This window comes from Chiloscyllium plagiosum, chromosome 40 (genome assembly GCF_004010195.1).
Source record: "Chiloscyllium plagiosum isolate BGI_BamShark_2017 chromosome 40, ASM401019v2, whole genome shotgun sequence".
NCBI classification, from domain to species: Eukaryota; Metazoa; Chordata; class Chondrichthyes; order Orectolobiformes; family Hemiscylliidae; genus Chiloscyllium; species Chiloscyllium plagiosum.
Window position 1 is genome coordinate 15,892,489 of NC_057749.1, and position 17,511 is coordinate 15,909,999.

Consider the following 17,511-nt stretch of genomic DNA (forward strand, 5'->3'; position numbering starts at 1 on the left):
ATGGGGAGACAGGAAGCTCCATTGCACAAACAGCTGCCAATGTTCACTGTCTGAGCTCTGACAAGAACAAACAAAGAGGAAATGCTGGAGAAACTCAGCAGATCTGGCTGCATCTGTGGAGAGAGAGAATCAAGAGTTAACATTTCGACTCCTGGTGTGACTCCTCTTCAGAACTTGAATTGGTACCTCAGGACTAGTTAATTCTATTGCTCTCTCCGCTGATGCTGCTAGACCTGCTGAATTTCTCCAGCACTTTGTATGCCTTTGATTCAGATCACCAGCATCTGCAGTATTTTGCTGGTACTGGGATGTGAATGACTTCTGTCTGGACACCGCACAACAGTCAACAGACAGGAGTGTTCCCTCCCAGTCGGAGAGTACTTCAGCGGTCTGGGACATTCGACCTCGGACCTTTAGATGACCATCCTCAAGGTGGACTTCGGGACAGCCAAAAGCAAAAGTGGCCGAGCAGAGGCTGGTAGCCAAGTTCAGTACCAATGGGGACGGCCTCAACTGGGACCTTGGGTTCACGCACACTACAGGTGACCCCACTATATATACACATACAGACACACTCCTGCCGATCCTCTCATACACAAGCTCTCTCATATGTTCAGACATACCTCCCATACTCTCACACACATATCTTCTCACATATTTCTACCCCCTTACACTCAAACTCACACACGTAATGCACACTCTCACAGACACTCATAACCCCTCATACATGCACGCAGATACATAAGTTTGTGGGGTGAATTTGTACTTGCAGAATTACATTTTATTTTGCTCATAAACTGCACGAATCTATGTTAAGATTCTGTAAATCCGTTTTTTTAGATTAGAATCAGTCTGAACATTGGGGCACAGACAGCCTCACACAGGGCCTCTCACACCTTCAATGCATTATCTGGGCCGACATCGCACCTATTGTTAAAGTTCACTTGAGAATGTAACTTTAAAAAAGTTTTGCAATTTACATATGAAAGGACTGAAACCAACATGGACATTCTAAAAGATGAGACACTTAATAAACAATCCGGGTCTTTTTCAATACATCATTTCAGTTACATCACACCTTAAACTTTTGCTATAAGTTCTGTGTCTTACAATCTTATACTCCACAAGGAGCAGTGCTCAGAAAGCTAGTGCTTCCAAATAAACCTGTTAGACTATAACCTGGTGTTGTGGGATTTTTGACTTCTGTCAGGTTCCAGTGCTCGATGGAGATGAAGGGGTTAAAATGGGTTTGTGGGGAAGGAGTTGGGGGAGGAAAGAGAACAGATCTGGACAAGTTCCCACACTCTGCAGAGAAACCGGAGAAGATCCGGTCATCCCGTTTGCCGTATTAGAGAAATACTGTCGTCTTTTGTGGTGCATCAGATGAGGCTTATTATTCCATCTCCACTCTGTACAAACAGCTTAATGTTATAACAGGAAAGGAGACAAACATCCCCAAAATGTTTGCTCAGTCACAGGCTCTGACTGCACTTCCAACAAACTAATATTCATTCCAGATGACAATGGTATAATCTCCCTCAGTGAAGAGTGGGGGAGGGGGGGATGTTGGGGAGGTGTGTGTCTGGCTGTTGGCTGGCCAGGAGAAAGTTTTCTGAGGAGCTTCAGTTGGAGACAGTGCTGGCCATCACTGAATGGTCTACCAATTACATCATGCGATGACTCATAGAGATTTTTTTAAACACACGCGGAGAGGGGACAGGATTGTCATTCATTCCCAACAATAGGCCTGCTGAAGAAAACAGGCATTGTGCTGCAGTGAGGGAGCTAACTTAGTGAAAGGAAGGAGGCTCTGTCTGAGGGCACAGAACGAACGATGCTAACAATCTCCCTCAGTCGAGCAGAACAGATTACTTCAGTCTGGAAGAATGGTTGGCGCTGGGGGTGGTGCCACCCATTCACATTCTAATGAAGGGCCAATGAATTGCTACGGGAGAGCTCCGATCAGGCACAAGGGCTGTAAGAGGCTGCAGTTCCAATAACAAGTTTATTGCGGGAGTTATACACTGATGCACCAGCTCCTAGAGGAGAGCAATCCTCATGAAAACTCCCAGTCCCATGTCAAAGGCAGCAACATCTTGGAGCCACAGTCTCGGCGGACAATGGTGATGGGGCCCACTTGTTTGTTCTCTCTCAAGGGAAAGGTCAGAGTTCACAAACATGGCTGTCTGTCATTCATACATCGTCCCCCTCATGCTCCATTCCACTCCCCATGATGGAGAACAGAAGTAGCTGGGAGTGTTTACACACGCAGGAGTGAGCTATGTAACAGGGTACGGGGTTGTGAGTCATTGGTTTGGGGTCTATTCTTCCCAAAATTCTGCACCACTGGGGCCTTTCCTCACCTCTTGTTGCAGTCTATTGTTCAGACAGAATTATAGAGTTCCCACAGTGCAGAAAGAGTCATTCGGCCCATCAGGTTTGTACTAACCCTCTGAAGAACATCCCACTCATATCCACCCCTCCACCCCTTCCCCCCTCTATCCCTGTAACCCTGAGTTTCCCATGGCTAACCCACCTAAGCTGCATATCTTTGGACTGTGGGAGGAAACCCATGTAGACACAGGGAGAATGTGCAAACTCCACACAGAATGTTGCTTGGCATTATTGAAGAGTTCCCATTATCAAGGATCACACAATTACCAGGATAACGTGAGGTGTATTTGATAGACCTTCCCTTATCCAGCGGCTTCTATTCAACAAAGTGTTTCAGCATCAATGTTGATGGAGCTCATGATCTCTGCCCATTGGTTGCCATCATTAAGAATCCCAGACTCTTAATGTAACAATTATTTCCCTCCCCCTTGTCTATTGAAAGGACTCTCTCCACCTTTACTCAAAGACATATTGACCCCAGCTATCTTAGCAAGCACCATAGGATAGTCACCAGAGAGAGGAATCTAGTAGATCCAAGCCAATCAGAAACAAAGCATCTCATTGCTGACCTGACACTTAACTCCATTTGCCCACATTTATTCTGTGTCCCTGACATTTCAACCCAATAAAACCCTGAAACAATCTCAGTCTTGAACACCACAACTGAATTCTGCAGCATCTATATTCCTTTTCGAGGTGAAGGTTCCAGATTTCCCAGACCCCTTTGTGAGAAAAAATGTTTCCTGATCCAGGGCAACGGTGAAGTCACTACAGTCCTACCAGCTGATAGGGCTGTTCTCTCATTACAGAGAAATACAACTGATGGTGGTCACTGCCCCTCAGGTAAGGGGAATCCTCCATTGTAACCTCAGCCACTGTGGGAATTGAACTGATACTCTTCATATCACTCTGCGTTGCAAACCAGCTGTCCAGCCAGCTGGGGTAACTGACCCCTGAGGGAAGGAGGTTTAAAGACTAATGGCACTAATGGGTCAGATTCAGTGAAGGCTGCAGTAGAGAAATCAGTCTGTGCAGAGATTTCAGAAAATCTGTCCTTGTGTGGGGGGGTGGAGAGAGGACTGAGATTAGATTTAAAAGAGAGAGCTTCCGATTTTTAACTCTTTTATTGCTGTCTTCCTCCTTGCAATTCTCAAAATACAATTGTTACTCACTCTGGGAGTCAGATCCCCATTCTCATTAGTCTCTGGGCAAAGCAGTGTCTCCTGAATTTCCCATTGGATTTTTTGGGGGTAATTTTTATTGTGTAGTTATCTTCCACTTGTTAGATTTCACTGAAGAGGTCCTCCAGTTTGAAGAATTGCTGGAAGTTCATTCACAAGTTCTGTTTGTTGTCGTTAATGGAATCTTATTTCAAATAGATCCTGGAGACTGTTTGCTATAGGGAAACTGTTTCCTGTGACTCTCACTCTGACTCTAAACCATTGATACCCCAAGATATGACCGCGCTGCAGAAAGTTCTAGAATCCATTGGCTTTGATTTATTCTCCCTTCATTGGTCAGCTCTCCTTGTGGTCCAGTAATCAGTCACAGTCTGTGAGGGAGCATTGCTCTCTCTCTCTCGCTCAGTGAGACACAATGGTTACAACATAGGGTCATAAAGATATACAGCACAGAAACAGACCATTCAGTCCAACTCGTCCATGCCCACTCAATATCCCAACTTAATCTAGTCCCATTTTCCAACATTTGGCCCCATATCCCTCTAACCTCTTCCTATTCGTATACCCATCCAGATGCCATTAAATGTAATTGTATCAGGCTCCACCTCTTCCTGATACAGGGACAAAGGTAAAGTCTCTACAGCCCTCGCAGCCAATAGGGCTGCTGTCTCTTGAGGAATACTACCCCACAGCTAAGATGGGACAAGGAGTCTCCTGAACACCCACAGACAGAATGGGGATTGAACCCATGCTGCTACGATCATTCTGCATTATATACTAGCCAGCTGTACTAACTAACCTCTTATTCACAGAGCCAGCTACACACATACCACCTTGACAATGAGTGCTGCCAATTTTTTTAAAGTCAGTATTTCATGGATTAAGCCTCCCAGCGGAAGAGGCATCATCTCCTGAGCTGAAAGGGAGTGAAAGGGAATGGGGACAGTGTCGCTGGTGGAATATTTTAAATATATGGTTTTAAGGTGGTCGTAGTCAAGTATCCCAGCGCACATATCTTCCTGCAATCTTAACAACGGAACCAAGTCTCTGTGTGAACAAAGTCTGGCTGTGGGTGAAAGAAAAGAGGGTACCAAGGTTTCAGGGTCACTGTAACATCTGCAGTTAAGATTCGAGCTGGGTTACAGTAAGTAAACCGACCCCTTGATGTAAAGACCCAAAACCTGTTCTCGCGCTGTGGACTTGCTGTCGCCCTGTGTGGATGTAAATGCAGTTTGTTCGTGTAACAAGATTGCACACGTCCCGGAAACAGACAGACACTTTGCAGAAACTAGGAGATGGGATGAGGGAGGGGGTTACAGAGCTCCTGAGGTGGTTTATCATCAAGGCAGCTTGGGAGGAATGAGATGGGATTAAGTAGCAGATTGATCTAGAGACAAAGCCTTTTGCCCTCCTGAAGCTCAGGGCTGTTGTGGTGCAGTGGTAGTGCCCCTACCTCTGAGCCAACAGAGCTGGTCTCAACCCCAGCTGCTCAACAATTACATCCCAGAACAGGCTGGTTAGGATTGACCATCTCTTGGAAACCCACCTTCTCAGAAAGGATGGAAATCTCCAGTTGCCATGGCAACTACCACCATTGGGATGAACACACTGCTTGTTGGAAACAGGTTGTCTCTTCGTTATTCCAAGAAATCTAATGATCAAAGCACGAAAATATTACTGAGTCAATACATCGCAACATCTTGTTGGATAACCTCTTGGAACTCAATCAGACAGAGTTGAAGGACCTGGAACTCTATAGCGATAGAATCCAGGTTAGTCTGAGCCCAGTCTGCAGGTGAATTGAATTGAATTTATTGTCACGTGTACCGAGGCAGAGTGATCTGCCTGTATTGCCCTTTGTGAGCAATACAGGTAGATCACAGAGTTAAGTAGCATAGATAGTAAATAATAGGTAAACAGCGGTAAAAACAAAAACACAGGTACAGGCAAATGTTAAGAGTTTGTGAGTCCATTCAATATTCTAACAACACTAGGGTAGACACTGTTTCGAAACCGGCTGGTGCATGTATTCAGGCTTCTGTACCCTCTCCCTGTACTTGGCCTCAATGAGGCTGCACCACAGAGTATCAACGAGGGTAATTAGCTGGATCGCCAGCTTCATATTACCATTAGCCAGCTGCCAGCGTGTAGAAATACTAACAGAAAGTGCTGGAGGAACTCAACAGGTCCAGCAGCTTGTGTGGAGATAGAAACAGAGTTAATGTTTCGAGTCTGGTGTGACTTTTCCTCAGTGCTGTGTGTAAATCTGGGTGAGGGCAGCATCATGTTTAGAAGGTACACTTCTCCCTGGGTTTGTGTGAATAGACAGAGCCAGAGTCTACCAGAGCTGATACTGCTGTAGACATAGCTGCCTTGGGGGATAGTCTCCCTCTGTAGTTAGGCTGCTAATAGCCACTGCTTCCAATTTGGGTCAGTTACAGCTGGGAGACTGTCCCCCAAGGCAGCTATCTCTACAGCAGTATCAGCTCGAATAGACTCTGACTCTGCACCACTTCAGAACATTGAGAAAGTTCTAGTAGCAAGGTGTTCAATAATCAGCTTTACAGGATGAACATGACAAACCTCAGCACCTCCCTGAGCTTCCCCAACACAATCATTCAGAGAGCCACAGCCCAGCTCCTGAACGTTGATGGAATGAGATTGAACCATTATCATGTCACGGAGCATACACCAGCTCAGGGGAATGATCGCAGGGACCGGAGATTGGATTATACAAACCAGGATAGTGTGATCCTGCTGCCCTCTCACAATAGAGGCTTGAGCTCACAACCTCAGCTCACCCTCCGGTGCAGTATTGCAAGAGTGCTGCATTGTCTTGGGGACAGGCTTTCTGGAGAGAAAGGTTAAACAGAGGTGGCAGCTGCCCTTGCTGTTGGTGGGCAGTAAGATGGTGGTGAGGAAGGGCACTCGAGCAGGAGATCCTCAGCTCCATCCATTCGGTTTCTTCATTATCATTCTCTTTGACATTCTCTCCTCCTTTTTCTCAGCCTCGAACTCCGGGCGTCTAAAGAGGAGTTGGCAGCGGGGACACGAGGGAGCAGTGACCCGGAGTGGGGACACCAGGGGGCAGGGCCCTGGAGAGGGGACACCAGGGGGCAGGGACCGGAGTGGGGACACCAGGAGGCAGGGCCCTGGAGAGGGGACACCAGGGAGCAGGGACCCGGAGTGGGGACACCAGGGAGCAGTGACCCAGAGTGGGGACACTAGGGAGCAGTGACCCGGAGTGGGGACACCTGGGTGCAGTGACCCAGAGTGGGGACACCAGGGAGCAGGGACCCGGAGTGGGGACACCAGGGAGCAGGGGCCCGGAGTGGGGACACCTGGGAACAGTGACCCAGAGTGGGGACACCAGGGAGCAGTGACCCGGAGTGGGGTCACCTGGGAGCAGTGACCCAGAGTGGGGACACCAGGGAGCAGGGGCCCGGAGTGGGGACACCAGGGAGCAGGGGCCCGGAGTGGGGACACCTGGGAACAGTGACCCAGAGTGGGGACACCAGGGAGCAGTGACCCGGAGTGGGGACACCTGGGAGCAGTGACCCGGAGTGGGGACACCTGGGAGCAGTGACCCAGAGTGGGGACACTAGGGAGCAGTGTCCCGGAGTGGGGACACCTGGGAGCAGTGACCCAGAGTGGGGACACCAGGAGTGACCCAGAGTGGGGAGACCAGGGAGCAGTGACCCGGAGTGGGGTCACCTGGGAGCAGTGACCCAGAGTGGGGACACCAGGGAGCAGGGGCCCGGAGTGGGGACACCAGGGAGCAGGGGCCCGGAGTGGGGACAGCAGGGAGCAGGGACCCGGAGTGGGGACACCAGGGAGCAGTGACCCGGAGTGGGAACACCAGGGGGCAGTGATCCGGAGTGGGAACACCAGGGAGCAGTGACCCGGAGTGGGGACACGAGGGAACAGGGACCCGGAGTGGGGACACGAGGGAACAGGGACCCGGAGTGGGGACACTAGGGAGCAGGGGCCCGGAGTGGGGACACTAGGGAGCAGGGGCCCGGTGTGGGGACACGAGGGAACAGGGACCCGGAGTGGGGACACGAGGGAACAGGGGCCCGGAGTGGGGACACTAGGGAACAGGGACCCAGAGTGGGGACACCAGGGAGCAGGGGCCCGGAGTGGGGACACTAGGGAGCAGGGGCCCGGTGTGGGGACACCTGGGAGCAGTGACCCGGAGTGGGGACACCAGGGAGTAGGGACCCGGAGTGGGGTCACCAGGGAGCAGGGGCCCGGAGTGGGGACAGCAGGGAGTAGGGACCCGGAGTGGGGACACCAGGGAGCAGTGAGCCGGAGTGGGGACACCAGGGAGCAGTGACCCGGAGTGGGGACACCAGGGAGTAGGGACCCGGAGTGGGGACACCTGGGAGCAGTGACCTGGAGTGGGGACACCAGGGAGTAGGGACCCGGAGTGGGGTCACCAGGGAGCAGGGGCCCGGAGTGGGGACAGCAGGGAGTAGGGACCCGGAGTGGGGACACCAGGGAGCAGTGAGCCGGAGTGGGGACACCAGGGAGCAGTGACCCGGAGTGGGGACACCAGGGAGCAGTGATCCGGAGTGGGAACACCAGGGAGCAGTGACCCGGAGTGGGGACACGAGGGAACAGGGGCCCAGAGTGGGGACACCAGGGAGCAGGGACCCGGAGTGGGGACACCAGGGAGCAGTGACCCGGAGTGGGGACACGAGGAACAGGGGCCCAGAGTGGGGACACGATGGAACAGGGACCCGGAGTGGGGTCACCTGGGAGAAGTGACCCGGAGTGGGGACACTAGGGAGCAAGTGCCCGGAGTGGGGACACCAGGGAGCAGGGGCCCGGAGTGGGGACACTAGGGAGCAGGGGCCCGGAGTGGGGACACCAGGGAGCAGGGGCCCGGAGTGGGGACACTAGGGAGCAGGGGCCCGGAGTGGGGACACCAGGGAGCAGGGGCCCGGAGTGGGGACACCAGGGAGTAGGGACCCGGTGTGGGGACACCAGGGAGCAGGGGCCCGGAGTGGGGACACCAGGGAGCAGGGGCCCGGAGTGGGGACACCAGGGAGCAGTGACCTGGAGTGGGGACACCAGGGAGCAGTGACCCGGAGTGGGGACACCAGGGAGCAAGGGCCCGGAGTGGGGACACCAGGGGGCAGTGATCCGGAGTGGGGACACCAGGGAGCAGGGGCCCGGAGTGGGGACACCAGGAAGCAGGGGCCCGGAGTGGGGACACCAGTGAGCAGGGACCCGGAGTGGGGACACCAGGGAGGAAGGACCCGGAGCAGGGACTCCAGGGAGCAAGGACCCAGGGGAGAGTGTGACACAGCCAATGGTCAGACCAAGTGGTGACCCCCTGCCCTGGTCTGCTGTGGAGAGTCTTTGGAGAGAGACTGCGATGTTTGTAACTATGATTCTTGTTTCTCTGAGCTGTGTTTATACTGCATATTGCTGCAATGTTACCTTTTCTCCTTTAGTTCCCTGTTGTGTAAACTGAGGATTGTACCTGGCTTCCTTTGTACCTGAGATGGTGCTGTAAGTGGCGATTTATCAAGTTCTCACTGTACTCAGTGAGTAAATGTGACAATAAAGCTAATTCAATTCAATTCAATGCACGGTCCGGGGGAACTGATTTGAAGAAGAGAAGGTTTCCCCTGTGGTCAGGCCAACATATACCCTTCAATTACCAAAAGGCAACTGATCGTCTGGTCATTGTCACTCTGCTGTCTGTGGGAGCTTGCTGTGCATAAAAGGGCTGCTACATTTCTGACTGTACAACAGTGACCACCCTTCAAAAACATTTAGTTGGCTAAAAGGACACTTGGTAACATTAATAGTTAATAAAAACTTGGTTCTTACATCCTTTAAATTAAATTCTTGGTTTGAATGTAGAATGCTGATCTGTTATCCCTCTCCAGACAAGGAATATTGAGGTCACTTTTTACCCTCCCTCCCCAGTACAGCCCTGAGAGAAGAGATCACACTCCCCCCTGTAATAACAGGCTCCAAGTCCCATGTGCTCACCACTCTGTCCTTTAACCAGCTGGCCCATTTCCTACATTACTACAGTGACCACAATTTATTGGCTGTGATAGACAACAACATAACAATGACCTGGACACTCTGTTTGTTGATTGGGCAGGGCACCATAGGGGGTTCGCCTGCTCTATTTTGAACCTGCTGAATTTTCAAAGTCCACCCAAGAGAGTAAATGGTTTAACGTCTTATCCGACAGATGACAGCTCTGACAGTGCCTCACTCGGTGATCCGATACGTGTACTTTCAGAAGCATCTGCTGGATAACGGGTCAGGGTGGAACTACACAGAAACATCCAAGGAGCAGTCCAATCGGCCCCTCGAGCCTGATCTGCCATTCAATAAGATCATGGCTGGTCTGTTTGTATTTTGAATTCCACATTTCACCTCTCTCCATAACCTCAGATTCCCTGTTCAACAAGAAGCTATAGACCTCTCCCTCGATTGTTTAACAGCTGCTCCCCCTTGAAGCTGTTGGAGCAGGTTAAAATGGCCCTGCCCATCCTATCCCACAGTGGCCCTGCAGAGATTAGTTAACTTGATGCTGGAAGCTCTCTTGTCTGAAGGGCTTAATCTCATATTAAACTGTATGCTTCCTAGTTCAGGTTTAACTTTCTCACTCACCCACTCAGTACCTTGTAACTGGGAGTCTTCACAGAGTTTGTAGCTGAACCTGGGGATTTCTGTTACAAACCTTCAGCAGACGTCAGTCTGAATATGGTCATGGAATGTGAGGTAGGACGGATGGAGACTGAACAAATTGATATTGGTGCTTGTTTCTTAAGTGAACAGTCAGCATTGATCTGTGTATTACTCTCCAAACTGCTAGTGTTTTATAATTCAAAGCTGAAAAATGTGTTGCTGGAAAAGCGCAGCAGGTCAGGCAGCATCCAAGGGTTGCTCTTCGGAGGGTCAGCATGGATTTATTGGGCCGAAGGGCCTGTTTCCACACTGCATCTAGTCTAATTTGATTGCCTGGAAATGACAAAACAGATTCGAATTAGGCCAATCAGTTTAAATTATACTCCGAAAAACACCAAACTCCAATCCAGTTTGAATTGAGTATATTGACAATCCTAAAAGTCAATGACACAATCCAATGCTTTGAGGGTATAAAACTGGGGAAAATTGAACAGTTGAGAGAAGAATTTCCAAGCCAACAACATCTGCACACTGCCCAGAAAATAGCTCTTTTAAAAGGTCCCTTTGTCGATCAGTGACCCTGTGAAACAGGATCCCCAAAAAGAAGAAATGAAGACGGGAATACAGAGTAAAACAGAGTAAAACAGAGATAAAACATTTTGTTTTGTAAATCATAATCAGGTGCTTTATCAGACTGGTATTATAGAAGGGAAAGTAAAAGATAAGTTAGAGAGGAGTTGTAAATAGTTGTTAATTAATTATTCTCCATTATACGTTAAGAAGTAAAGTTGTTAATTTTTACTTTAAATAGTTTTTGGCCTCTCGAATTTTTATAGGTTACTGCACAGGATAAACCTTTTCTGTGTTGCTGGTTTTAAATTAAGCAGGAGAGTTTACCCCGTGTCGTAACAAAATGATACTCCATAATCCCCATTCAGGTCATGTACAGTGGTTTGAAGGTAATACAACACATCAAAAGCAAAACATTTACATGGGGATGGTAACTGTCCTAGTTTGAACATAACAGGCAGATAAAAGTGGAAAAGAATGGGAACATTAGACTGGTGTACTCCCTCTGGCTGATCGAGACATGATGATGCGTCAGATACTTTCACATTGTGGAAATTCAGTTTGGATGTATTTGCCCAGACAGGCTATGAGCAGGATTGAGTCTATTGTCAAACTCATTTGACATGGGCAAAAAAAAAAACTCCAAAGAACTATGGGTGCTGGAAATCTGAACTAAGAACAAAAATAGCTGGAGAAATTCAGCAGGTTTGGCAGCATCTGCGGAGAGAAATCAGAGTTAACGCTTCTAGTTCAGCGACCCTTCCTCAGAACTGATTGTCGCCAGTTAAAGATTAATCTCCCAAAATGTCCAACTTTCTCCTCAACCGAGGATTCCCTGATGCAGTGATGGACAGGGCTCTGAGCTGGGTCCGACCCATCACCTGTATATCCAAGGAATTGTAAGCTGTCACTTCCACCAGAAAGTCACCATCAGACATATATTCCCCTCTCTCCCTTGTCCCTCTGGGACACTCTGTCCCCTCCTCCTTCACCTCCCCCCCCTCCCCCGGCACATTTTCACACAACCACCGAACACCTGCTCATTTACCTCCTCCCTCCCCAGTATCCAAGGGCCCTAAACACACCTTCCAGGTGCAACAGCGATTTACCTGCATTTCACTCCATCTAATCTACAGCATTCACTGTGGTCTCCTCTACACTGCGGAGGTGAATCACAGACTGGGCAAAAACCTTGCGGAGCATCTCCGTTCTGTCTGCCAAAAAAGACCCTGAGCTTCCAGTTGCCTACCACTTTAACGGCCCATTCTGTTCCCTGGCCAACATCTCTACCTCAGGCTTGCTGCAATGTTCCAGCAAAGCTCAGCACAAGCTGGAAGAATAGCGCCTCATTTTTTGTTTGGGGAACCTGCAGCCTTCAGGACTCAATATCGGGTTCATAGAACATAGAACATTAAAGCGCAGCACAGGCCCTTCGGCCCTCGATGTTGTGCTGACCTGTGAAACCAATCAGAAACCCATTTAGCCTACACTACTCCACTTTCACCCATGTGTCTATCCAATGACCATTTAAATTCCCTTAAAGTTGGCAAGTCTACTACTGTTGCAGGCAGTGTGTTCCACGCCCTTACTACTCTCTGAGTAAAGAAACTACCTCTGACATCTGTCCTATTATCTATCACCTCTCAATTTAAAGCTATGTCCCTTCATGCTAACCAGCACCACCTGAGGGAAAAGGCTCTCCCTGTCCACATTATCTAACCCTCTATCTATCCTCCTTCTATCTAGGAAGAACAGCCTCAAATCACATCATTATAGAATCCCTACAGTATGGAAACAGACGATTTGGCCCAACAAGACCACACCGACCCTTCAAAGAGTAACCCACCCCAACCCATTCCCCTACATTTTCCCCTGACTAATGCACCTAACCTACACAGCCCTGAACACTACGGGCAATTTAGCATGGCCAATTCACCCTAACCTACACAGCCCTGAACATTACGGGCAATTTAGCATGGCCAATTCACCCTAACCTACACATCCCTGAACACTAGGGGCAATTTAGCATGGCCAATTCACCCTAACCTACACATCCCTGAACACTACGGGCAATTTAGCATGGCCAATTCAGCCTAACCTACACATCTTTGGATTGTTGGAGGAAACCGGAACACCCGGAGGAAACCCACACAGACACGGGGAGAATGTGCAAACTTCACACAGACAGTCGCCCGAGGCTGGAATCGAACCCTGGTCCCACGAGGCAGCAATGCTAACATTTGAGTCACTGTGCCGCCCAAAGCTCACTGACCCTTCCTCAAACCACCTCCTTTCATCCTTTACTTCCTTTGATTACTCTCTTTGCCTTGTCCCATTATCCCTCCTGTGTTTGTAATAACTCCCACCTCTATCATGTTAGAAACCTTCACTCTCCTTCCCTCCCTTTCTCATGCCCCTCCTCCCTTCCCCAACCTCTGCTTTTGTTTTAAATCTTTCCAATTTTTCCCATTGCTGATGAAAGGTCATTGACCAGAGCTGTTAATTCTGTAACTAGCTCCTCACGGATCTGGGAAGTAGGTCTGGCAGTTCGTGCTTTCATTCCAACCCATCCCCCCTGTCTTTATAACATTTTTATGACTCAACAACTTTAGTTTTGGGCCCCCTCTCTCACAGTGATATTTCTGAAACTGTTGACAACATTAGCCCGAAGGATGCCTGAAAATGGCCAATTTCAATGGCTCTTGGGCCACAGTATGTTTGTATAAAAGCTGAATTCTGAGAGTGATAATAAGTTGAATGGCTAGATAAATATTCAGAAAATATGGAGTGTACAATCCCTATCTATTAATGCTACTCTGGACAGTACAGCTGGTACAATCAACAATGTGAACTCTGTGTGCGCTTTGCCTTGGGCCTCCTCTAAGTCCCAGCTCCCAAATATGACACTTAATTGGACAAAAAAAACCTGATCTGTCTAACTGTTTCAATATTTATAGCTTGTGTTATGTAATCTGTCTGTGTTTCCACCCATCAGCATCCACCAGCTTGCTATGTGCTGACAGTTCAGCTAGAAGCCACCAAGGTTATCTGAGGTGCAGCGAATGCTCAGTGATCCAAACCATGGCTGAGGATTTGAATCAACTCACTCACATAAAGAATGTTCAAAAATAACCCTGTACCCAAACTGGCCCCATGACTCCCCCTGTAGTCTAATGGTGGTACCACTTTGTGGGATTACAGGCGAAGGAGACGCTATCATTCCCAAGGTGACTAACCACAGACAGAGTGTTGGAAGGGGTCTAGCTCCCTCCGAAGCTACACAAGGGAGAGAAAGCTCCCAATCATTGTGTCCACTGTGTCCAGTGGTGCCCAGCTGGATGTTAAGTGCTGGAGGTACACAGCAGTACAGCACAGAGAGTAACCATTCAGCCTATTCAATCTCCAAAAGGAAAGCTGCGCAGTTTCTTCCACTCTTCAGCCCCATCCCCATTTCCCTACAACTCTGTTTCTCCGTCAAATATTTCCCCAAAGCCGTTGTCATTTTATAAGCTATTATTGGATACATTTCCATCGCCCTACCAGGTAGAACATTCCAGACTTTAACCACTTTTAGAGAATCATGTTTCCCTCTTGTTCCCTCCAGGCACAGAAAACAAACCCACTTCAAAGCCCTTCATCAGCAAACATCTCCATCAGCGTTCTTCCTCACTTGCTCGATCTAAGGAGAATGACCCGAGCTACTACATGTTCTCTGTGTCACGGTAATCCCTCTCCCTTTAGCCATTTTAGTCAATCTCCGCTACTCCCTTCGCAAACCACAGGCAGCTCTCTTGGTTTTTAAAATTTCAATCACAAGATGAGGGCATCGCTGGCTGGGTCAGCATTTATTGCCCATCCCTAATTGCCCAGAGGACAGTGTAGAGTCAACCACATTGCTGTGGATCTGGAGTCACAGGTAGGCCAGACCAGGTAAGGATGGCAGTTTCCTTCCCTGAAAGACATTAGTGAACCAGATGGGCTTCTCAGCAATTGACAACAATTTCTTAGTCATTAGACGCTTAATTCCAGATTTTAATTGCACTGGAATTAGGGGGATTCAAACCCGTATCCCCAGATCATTACCTGGCTCTCTAGATTAATAATCTAGCAATAATTCCACTAAACCATTGCCTTGCCAAACTATCCCATTATCAAGTGCTAACCATTAATTCACTAATGTTCTCTAGGGATGGAAACTACTGTCCTTACCTGGTCTGGCCTACATATGACTCCAGACCCACAGCAACATGGCTCATTCTAAAATCCCCTCTGAGCTATGAATGCTGACCCAGCCAACAACTGGCACATCCCATGAATGAACTTTAAAAATTGCTGTTTATGAGAAATAAGTCATCATCCAGCCTGAGAGCAACCTGTTCTCACCAAGTATGGGACAAGGCAAGGGGACAGATCCCCAGGACCCTTCCTAAAGACCAATGTCGCAGACCTGGACACAATCTCCCCCTAGGGCTGGGGAACCAGGATGACTGCAGGATGAACTAGTGTTTCACAAAGTTTTTGATCTTTGCACTCTGCACCTCTACGTTTGTAACCTATAGGATCCCATAGCTTTTATTAACCAGTGATGGGATTGGCCTGGGATTGGGATTAATACCTCTCTACCACCCCAGGCAAACCTGTTCTGAGTCAGACCGCAATCAGGTATGTGATGAAGAGCTTATGCTCAAAATATTGACTCTCCTGCTCTTCAGATGCTGCCTGACCTGCTGTGCTTTTCCAGCATATGCAGTCCTCATTTTCTCCCAGCAATCACACATGTCACCAACTAACCAGTGTTTGACCTTTAGGGATGGGGTGCTGGATCACAGAACTGGTTCCTCTCAGACAAAGCGGTGAACTAAAGGTATGACTACTTTTCCCTTCTTAAACCTGAGACAGCCCCTAGTTATTTAATTTACTCCTTTACCTTCTTGCTCCTATCTCTCACTGGGGTAGGCCAAACCCTGATTTACGGATTCCAATTTTTGAAATAAACTCACAGCAAAATCCTTCAAGATGAAATCAAGATGGGATTTAGTAACAAAGCATTCAATAAATTATATTGCTACTCCAGTCACACAGCCGCACACTCAGGAAGGCAAGAAAGATAGGAGAGGGGAGGAAATAGGTGATAAATGACAAGCCCAAAATCAGCTCATCTAAGTTACGGCTTCCTGGTGGTCAGTGGTCAATAATAGTTTTGTCAGTGAGCTGAACCCATCGTTTCCTTTCTAACAGGCAAGCAACTTGGAGAGAGAGAGAGAGAGATGGAGATTCTGAGGTCACAAAGCCACCTCAGCCCAGAGCCTCACACTCCCCCTGGAGGACATGATGTGGAGGTGCAGGTTTAAATCTTGATATATGTCATTACCTCAATACATATGCATCCTCATTATATTAGACTCAACACTCTGTTGTTTGGCACAGGAGTTAGGTGGACAAAGTCAGAAGGAGCAGCGTTCCAAAAGCTTGTGATTTCAAACAAGCCTGTTGGACTATAACCTGGTGTCATGTGACTTCATCCTCTGGAGGTCAAACAGCAACTCAACTAGAATCCTAGAATTGTATATTTAAGCTCTTCAGCAGGTTACCATTTAAGTGTGTGATCAGAACAGGCATTTAGGGTGCCAATGGCCCACATCTCAGGCAGACTAATTGGAAATCTGCTGAGCTAACAGTGTAGCTTTACCTACCCCAACAGAGTTTGCACTGAGAGGTGAAGTTGTAATTATGAAACCATTAGCGCCTATTTTAGCATAATAGATTTTGAGATTTACCGTTGTCCAGTGCAAGTTGGAGACAGACAGTCTCTCTCAAAAGCCTTTGGGTCAGCTTTAGCTTGATTATTGATACAATACAAGGGGTTTTGGAAGCTTCTGGAAATAGGTCCACCAAATCTGACTAATTTTAAAAGTAACAGGATTTAAATATGAAAAAATAGATATGAAGACAGTTTTCTTTGGAGATCCCTTCATGTCCTCTGGCTAGGAGCAAGTGTCTTTGGAGAGAAAGAATTTCTACAGCAGCAGATACAGGAAGAAATAAGGTAATGAGGTGTCAGTGGGGGAGCACTTTGGAGCCAGTGACCATAATTATATTAGTCTTAAAATAGTGATGGAAAAGGATAGACCAGATCTAAAAGTTGGAGTTCTAAATTGGAGGAAGGCTAACTTTGATGGTATTAGGCAAGAATTTTCAAAAGCTGATTGGGGGGCAGATGTTCGTAGGTAAAGGGATGGTTGGAAAATGGAAAGCCTTCAGAAATGAGATAACGAGAGTCCAGAGACAATGTATTCCTGTCAGGGTGAAAGGAAAGGCTGGAAGGTGTAGGAAATGCTGGATGACGAGAGACATTGAGGGTTTGGTTATGAAAAAGAAGGAAGCATATGTCAGGTATAGACAGGATAGATCGCGTGAATCCTTAGAAGAGTATAAAGGAAGTAGGAGTATACTTAAGAGGGAAATCAGGAGGGCAAAAAGGGGACATTGGTAAATAGGGTTAAGGATAATCCAATGGGTTTTTATAAGTACTTTAAGGACAAAAGGGTAACTAGGGAGAGAATAGGGCCCCTCAAAGATCAGCAAGGCAGCCTTTGTGTGGAGCCACAGAAAATCGGGGAGATACTAAATGAATATTTTGCATCAGTATTTACTGTGGAAAAGGATGTGGAAGATATAGACTGTAGGGAAATAGATGGTGACA

At 48.1% G+C, this 17,511-nt stretch overlaps 1 long non-coding RNA gene across 1 annotated transcript in view; it reads left to right on the forward strand.

Moving 5' to 3' along the window:
* The first annotated feature begins 14,415 nt into the window (after positions 1 to 14,415).
* The window catches only part of LOC122542657, a 7,286-nt gene continuing 4,190 nt past the window's right edge, over positions 14,416 to 17,511 (forward strand). The window contains exons 1-2 of the long non-coding RNA XR_006309850.1: positions 14,416 to 14,530; positions 16,047 to 16,147. This is a non-coding gene — a long non-coding RNA (uncharacterized LOC122542657). The remainder of the gene's footprint in view (positions 14,531 to 16,046; positions 16,148 to 17,511) is intronic.